Below are 8,659 nucleotides of genomic sequence, written 5' to 3' on the forward strand. Positions count from 1 at the left end.
AAGCCCTCCTCAAGCCCCACATAAGTTTCAGGTCCCCTCACATTCAGGGCTGACACCATCTTTGGCTCAGCCCAGCTGTCACTCTGCTACAATAAACCTTGCTTAACCCCTTTGACCTTGTGCAAACCTAACATCAGGGACTCCCCTAATACTGCTGTCTCTACAAAGAAAACTCTCATAATAGACCACACCCATTCTCCAGCAATTTGTTAAAAATACCAGTTTGGTTCTATTAGTATGGCTCCAGGGGCTTCTGTATAAGATAAGCAAATCTCTCATTTGTTGTATCCTTCTTGATTTCCTTGTCTCTTGACTTTAGGATGACAGTCTGTTCTGCAACCTCAGGTCTCTGATTAAGTTTAAGGTCATCGATTTAAAGTTTGTCCAGCTTTTCTTGCTGTATATGTGAGGTGACAAGTTCCAAATTCTTTGTAACTAAGATCTGAAATTAGAGTCCTCTTTATTACTTTTTTTATTACATCATTTTATTACATGTAAAATTCCATTACATACTTGGATCTATTTGCAGATTTTTTTTGTGTGTGTGCATTCCCATGGTCAATCTATTGATGCAGCATTTACACAGCATGTTAGCATATTAATTATTGTCACTTTATTATGCTAATCATTTCTCTTGGCTCTTATATTTTAGAATTCCCACAAATATTTTCACAAGCTATTTTATCAGGATAAACTTTAGCATAAGTTTCTAGGGCCAAATCTCTAGAAAAAAATTTTATTCTGAGGTTCTGATTAGCATTATACTTATGAATTAACATGAAAATAACATTTTTAGGGTAGTAAAATTATAACATTATCCTGTCTACCAATAACATAATTCTGCCCACTATGTATTCTCCTCTTTAAATCTCTCAGGTAGGTTGTTTTTTTACACATATAGGTAAACATTACTAAGTTCTTTTCATTCGATTCTTATTATTGTAAATAAAACATCTTCATACATGTTCTAACAAGTATTTATTTGCACATAGGAAAGCTGTTGCTTTTGACACATTAACATACATTAACAGTGTTTTTTGCTTAATTTCCTTATTTTTAAACTAATTTTAATGTTAATGATCTTAGATTTTCATGCACATGACAAGCTACTCATTTTCCAATATTTTAAATTATTTGTCCTCTGTTATGGGCTGAATTGCACTCCCCAAATTCATATGTTGAAGCCTTAACACCTAGTACATTAGAATGTAACTATTCAGTTAGGGTCTTCTAAGTGGTAATTAAATTAAAATGAGGATGTTAAATTAAAATGAGGGTCAGCTCTAATCCAATCTGACTGGTGTCCTTATAAGAAGAGAAGATTTGGACATGCAAAGAGATACAAGGTAAGAACACACAGAAAAAAAAGGCCATGTGAAGACACTGTTAAAAGGCAACCATTAAAGCACAATATAGTAAATATAGACAATAATATTGTATTATAATCATCAAACTTGTTAAGAGACTGGATATTAATTTACTCCAACCACCAAAAAGAAATGATGATTATGTGACATGATAGGGATGCTAATTATCATTATAATGACAATTATAATATATAAATGTATCAAATCGACATGTATACACTTTAAATTTATACATTATATGTCAAATATATTTCAATTAATTAAAGAGGCAACCATCTGCAAATCAAGAGAGGCCTCAAAGAAACCAAACCTACTGACACCCTGAACTTCTAGCCTGCAGAAGTTTAAAAAATCAAATATGTATTGCTTAAGCACACAGTCTGTGATACTGTACTACAGCATCACCAGCAAAGTAATATATGCTGTGTAATACCTATCCTCTGGATGCTGGATTGACACAGGGAAAAAGAAATAAAAATCCCTATATTCTGATTTGGCTTTGTGTTTAGGATTAGTGAGGGGAGCCTTAGTTGGAGTTATAGCAAGAAAGCAAAGAAGTATTACCAGAACTTGGCAGAAAGTACTGACTAAATTGATGCTGCTCTCTTAGGCTGAAGTGCTCTGTCATGACCATCCCTTGGTCAGCACATGGTAGCCCTAAATTGAATACTGCTTTCATCTTATTTAACAAATCTAATGACAAGACACAAGTAACATAAATGTATCTCAGAACCAAGCTCAAGAATATTTATATGAATACAAAATATCTACCACTTGACAAGGTTAAAACATAATGTCTGGAGTCTAATAAAAATTGACCAGAAATTGGCAATTTTAAATACGGGTGAGAATATGGAGAAATGGGAATCACATTCATCGCTGGTAAGAATAATTTTTATGGAGCTGAACATATGTTTGTCATGTGATCCAGCACTTATGCATCTAGGTATTTATCTAAATGATTTGAAAATTTAGGTCCATAAAAATACGAGAATATAAATATTTATAATTGCCCAAAACTGGTAAATGAATAAACAAACTGTGGTACGTACATACAATGGGATCTATTCATCAGTAAAAACAAATGAGCTGTCACGCCACAAAAAACTATGGATAAATATTAAATGTGTATTGTTAAGTTTTAAAAGCCAGTCTGAAAAGGCTACAAAATGTGTAATTCCAATTACATAACATTTTGGATAAGACAAAACTATAGAGGCAGTAAAATAATCAGTGAATGCCAAGGGGAAATTGCAAATGGGGGAAAGCTGAGTAGGTGAAGTAGGAGTTTTTTGTTTTGTTTTGTTTTTTATCACAGTGAAACATTTACAATGCTATAATGGTGGATGCATAATATTATGCACATATCAAAACCCACAGAACTCTACACTACCAAAAGCCTTAAAAGGCAGTAAGTCAGCAAAATGGTGGAAGCTCAAAACCATAACTCCCCATGAAGACTCACATAAAAAAAAAAAAAAAAAACACAAGTGGGAATTTTTACTTTATAAGGGCTTTGGAAAACAGACTAAGTTCTATATCAACTAGTAAACACTCAACCATAAAGGTAAAAGTTTAAATAAACAGGAAAATTTATGACATTTTTGCTCCATCTTGTTCCAGCCACTTTCTAGCATAGCACAGACTCGATATGGAGGAAGCACCAGACAGTTCTCAATTTCTCCTCTTGAACTGGAAGGACCAGTTGAATAAGTTCTGGTAAGAGAACTTATTCAAAACATTGTAACCTGTCTCGGAGCTGACTGAAGGAATAGTCTCTATTTTGCCTAACTCAGATATCAGATGGAAAGAATGAATGAACACTGCATGAGAAAGCTTCAGAGATCCTAAATTCTGAAGATTCTAAGATTTGCAATCTCTCAGCAGTAGATTACAGTTACAGACACACAATAAATTATCTAAGTTTCCAAGAAGAAGCTGGAGTTAGACTCTTTAGGAGATTATTTAAAACATACATGTATACAGGGAATAAAAAAAAAGTGTAAAGTATCCTATTTTAAATCTTTTGAAACATGCTAAATTATCATTTCCTAATTATTTTATCAATTATATTGCCTCTTTTTTATGGCTTCAATTAAATAATTGGTTTTATGACAAAAAAAAAAAATACCTGAGGAGAATTCAGTTTTCTTCTCATGCTGATTACAAGACTCAGAAAACACACATATAGCCGATTAGTGAAGAACTTTATAAGGACAAAGCCATTTTTCAAAAATGGAAGAGATGACTGTCTTTTTCAAATGTCTAATTTTCCACAGAAAAATTAAAGGCATACTAAGAAACAGGAAATATGGGCCATTTAAAGGGAAAAAGTAAGGTGGGAGAAATCATCCCTGAAGAAACAAAAGCATTGGACTTACTAACAGGCTTTAAACAAGAGTTTCTAATATTCAAAGAAGTAAAAAACAAACAAAGAGAACTAAAGAAAATTAAAAAATAATATATGAGCCTTAAAAAAAAGAAAATAGGAAAAGTCATAATAGAAAACCACCAAACTAATTTAGCAGACCGAATCACAAGGGAAAAGAAACAAAAGAGATACAGAGCAATTGGGGAGAAAAAAAGATAAAATGTCAGGAGTAAGTCCTCATATATCAATAATCACTCTAACCTATGTAAATATATGAACTCGCCAAAGACAAAGCTGGACGGATTAAAAAACGGAACCAACTATATGCTGTTGTCAGGAGACAAACATGGCTCAAAGAGAAAAGGCAGAAAAGATAATCCAAGCAAATGATATTCAGAGAAAAACAAGAGAGGCCATATTTACATCAACAAAATAAACTTCAAGACAAAAAAAGATGGTAAGAGACAAAGATTGAGGTTTTATAATGATAAAGGAGACAATCCATCAAGAAGACATAACATTAATATATACACATCCAATTTAGGAGCACCAGAATATATAAAGCAATTATTTACAGACTTAAAGGGAGAAAAGATAAAATTCAATAATAAGAGACTTAAGATCCCATTTAAACCAATGAATAGATGATCCAATCTTAAAGTCAACAAGGAAACATCAGCCTTAAATAATACCTTAGACCAGGTGGACTTAATAGGTATTTACAGAACTTTTCATCCCAAAGCAACAGAGTACACATTCTTTTCAAGTGCAAATGATATATTTTCAAGGATAGACCATATCCTTGAAACAAGTCTCAAAAATTTTAAGAAGATTGAAATCATATCACGCAACTTTTCTGACCTCAGTGGTATAAAACTAGAAATCAACCATAACAAGATAGCTGGAAGAATCACAGAAATAAAAAAAAAAATCAAAAGACATATAGAGACAAATAAAATGAAAATATTGCATACCAACATCTTTGGGATGCAGCAAAAGCAGTACTAAGAAGGAAGTTTATAGCAATACAAGCCTAACTCGAGATAAGAGAAAGAACTCAAACAATCTAACATGACACCTAAAAGAACTAGAAGAAAAGAACAAATGAAGCCTAAAGTCAGTAGGAAAAAGGAAATAATAAAAAATCAAAGCAGATATAAATTAAATAGAGACTAAAAAAAATGATGGAAAAGATTAATGAAATGAATACCTTTTTCCTTGAAAGGATAAACAAAATTTACAAACCTTAGCTAGACTCACAAAAGAAAAAGAGAGAAGACTCAAATGAAATTAGAAATGAAAAAAGTTGCAACAGATATCACATATATACAAAGAATCACAAAAGAATACTGTGAAAGGCTATATGCCATCAAATTTGACAACCTAGAAGAAATGGACAAATTCTTAGTATCGTACAAACTTCCTAGACTAAATCATGAAAAAACAGAAAATATGAATAGAAAAATCACTAGTAAGGAAATTGAAGCAGTTATCAAAAACCTGCCCAAAATACGAAAGTCCAGAACCAGATGGCTTCGCTGATAAATTCTACCAAACATTCCAAGATTTAATGCCTATCCTGCTCAAACTCTTCCAAAAAATTGAAGAGAAGAGAATGTTTCTTACCTCATTTTATGAGGCCACCATTACTCTGATACCAAAACCAGGCAAGGACCACACACACACACACACACACACACACACACACATTACACGCCAATATCTGTAATGAACATAGATGAACTAGCAAGTAAAACAATGTGTTAAAAGGATCATACACTACAATCAAGTGGGATTCATTTCAGGGATGTAAGCAGCCTTCAATATCTGCAAATCAATCAACATGATATACCATATCAACAAAAAAGAGGATAAAAATTATATGATCATCTCAATAGATATAGAAAATGCTTCTGACAAGATACAACATCCATTCCTAATTTTTAAAGTACCTTTAATAAAAGGGACATAAAAAAATTACTTCAACATAAAAAGGCCATATATGACAAATCCACCACTAATATCACACACAGTGGTGAAAAACTGAAAGCTTTTCCTCTAAGATCAGGAACAAGACAAGGATGCCCACTCTCATTACTTTTACTCAACACAGAATTAGTAGTCTTAACCAGAGCAATTACACACACACAAAAAAGACACCCAAATTGGAAAGGATGAAGTAAAACTGTCACCATTTGCAGATGGCATGATTTTAAATATAGAAAACCCTAAAGACTCCACCAAAAAACTATTACAAATAAAAAATGAATACAATAAGGTCGCCAAATATGTAATTAATATACAAAAATCTGTGGTGTTTCTATATACTAATAAGAAACTGTCAGAGAGAGAAATGAGAAAAACAATCCCGTTTACAATCACAAAAAGAAAAAAATAAAATACATAGAAATAAACTTAACAAAAGAGGTAAAAGACCTGTACACTGAAAACTACATGACATTGTTGAAATAAATTGAAGAAAATACAAACCAATGGAAAGATAATTCCATGTTCATGGATTGAAAATATTAACATTGTTAAAACATCCATATTAACTATAGCAACCTAGAGATTCTTTGTAATCCCTAACAAAATCCCAGTGGAATTTTTCACAGAAATAGAACAAAAATCATAAAATTTGCAGAAAAACACAAAAGACCCCAATTAGCCAAAGAAAGCTCAAGAAATAAGAACAAAGCAATAAGTATCACACACTGATTTTAAACTACACTACAAAACTAGTGATCAAAACAGTATGGTATTGACAGAAAAACAGACAAATGAAACAGCATTTAGAGCCTAGAAATAAACCCACACACAGATGGGCAACTGTCTCATGAAAAGGATTCAAGAATATACAATGGAAAAAGGAAAGTCTTTTCAAAAAATAGTGTTGGGAAAAAAAGTGGACATGAAAAAGAATGAAACTAGACCACTGTCTTACACTATACACAAAAATTATTTCAACATGGATTAAAGACTTGAATGTAAGACCTGAAACAGTAATAGAAATAGAGGAAAACATAGGCACTAAGTTTCTGGACATTTATCTCAGTTTTTATGAATTTGATTCCAAAGGTAAAGGAAACTAGCAAAAATAAACAAATGGAACTACATCAAACTAAAAAGCTTCCGTAAAGCAAAGAAAACTATCAACAAAACAAAAAGGCAACTAACCAAATGGGAGAAGATATTTGTAAATCATACTTCTGAAAGGGGGTTAATATTTAAAATATATAAAGAACTCATATAACTCAACAAAATAACAAAAATCTGATTAAAATATGGCAGAGGATCTTGATGAACATGTAGATGGCCAACAGGCACATGATGCTCAGCATTACTAATTATTAGGGAAATGTAAATCAAAACCACAATAAGATACCACCTCACACCTGTTAGAATGGCTATCACCAAAAAGACAAGAAATAACAAGTGTTGGAGAGGTTGTTGAGAAACGGAACCCTCATGTACTGTTGGTAGGATTGTAAGTTGGTGCAGCTGCAATGGAATACTATACAAAGATTCCTTTAAAAATTAAAATAAAACTACCATATGCTCCAGAATTCCTCTTCTGGTATCTATCTGAAGAGTACGAGAACACTATTTTAAAAGATATATTTACCTCTATGTTCATTGCAGCATTATTCACAATAGTCAAAATAAGAAAATGACCTGAGTGCCATCGACAGACTAATGGATATATATTTTACACACACACACACACACACACACACACACACACACACACACACACAGAGGAATATTACTGAGCTATAAAAAAAAGAATCAAATCTTGCCATTTGTAACTACATAGATTGATCTTGAGAGTATTATGCTAAGTGAAATAAGTCAGACAGAAAGGGATACAAATTATATTTTAACTCATGTGTGGAATATAAAAAAAAAAGGAGCAAACTAACAGGACAAAAACAAACTCATAGATACAGACAACAGAATGGTGGCTAACAGAGAAAAAGGGGATTGGGGGAAAAACAAAATGGGTAAAGCAGGCCAAATATATGGTGACAAAGGAGGCTAGACTTTTGATGGTGAGCACTCTAATAGAGTATACAAATATCAAATTATAATGTTGTACACCTGAAAGTTTTATAATGCTCTTAACTAATTTTTGAAAGAAATGAAAATGGGCAAAAATTTTGAACAGATACTTCCAAGAAATTATAATGATGGTAAATAACCATCTGGAAAGATTCTCAAAATCATTAGCCAGTAGGGAAATTTAAATCAAAACCACAATGAGATTCTACTTCATATCCACGAGGATAGCTATAATCAAAATCAGAACATAACAGATGTTGGCAAGGATATGTAGAAATTAGAACCCTCATACATTGCTCGTGAGAATATAACATGCCTAAGCCACTGTAACAAACAGCTTAGCATTTCTTCAAAGGTTTAACACAGAATGAACACACTGACCCAGTAATCTCACTTCCAGATATAAACCCAAAAGAATTTGTAAAATGTGCTCAAAGCCTTGTATATAAATATTCATAGTCAGCAGGTAGAAACAACCAAAATGTCCAGCAAGAGATGAAAGATAAATTGTAGAATACATATTCAATGCAATATTAGTCATACATAAAAAGAAATGAAGTACTTATAAATGCTACAACAGTGATAAACCTCAAAAATATTATAAGTGAAAGAGCCAGATACAAAAGGCCAAACATTACATAATTCCATTCATGTGAAATATCCTGAATAGGTAAATCCATAAAATGGAAAGAAGAGTGGTTGTTACCAAAGACAGGGGAGGAGTGGGAAATGGGGAGTGACTGTTTAATGGGTGCAGTTTTGTTTGGAGTAATGATGTTTTGTAACTAGATCAAAGCAGTGTTTGCACAATGTGCATGTACAAATGCAAATAAATTGTTTATCTTTAAATGGTTAACTT

This window comes from Rousettus aegyptiacus, unplaced genomic scaffold (assembly GCF_014176215.1).
Source record: "Rousettus aegyptiacus isolate mRouAeg1 unplaced genomic scaffold, mRouAeg1.p scaffold_m13_p_3, whole genome shotgun sequence".
NCBI lineage: Eukaryota > Metazoa > Chordata > Mammalia > Chiroptera > Pteropodidae > Rousettus > Rousettus aegyptiacus.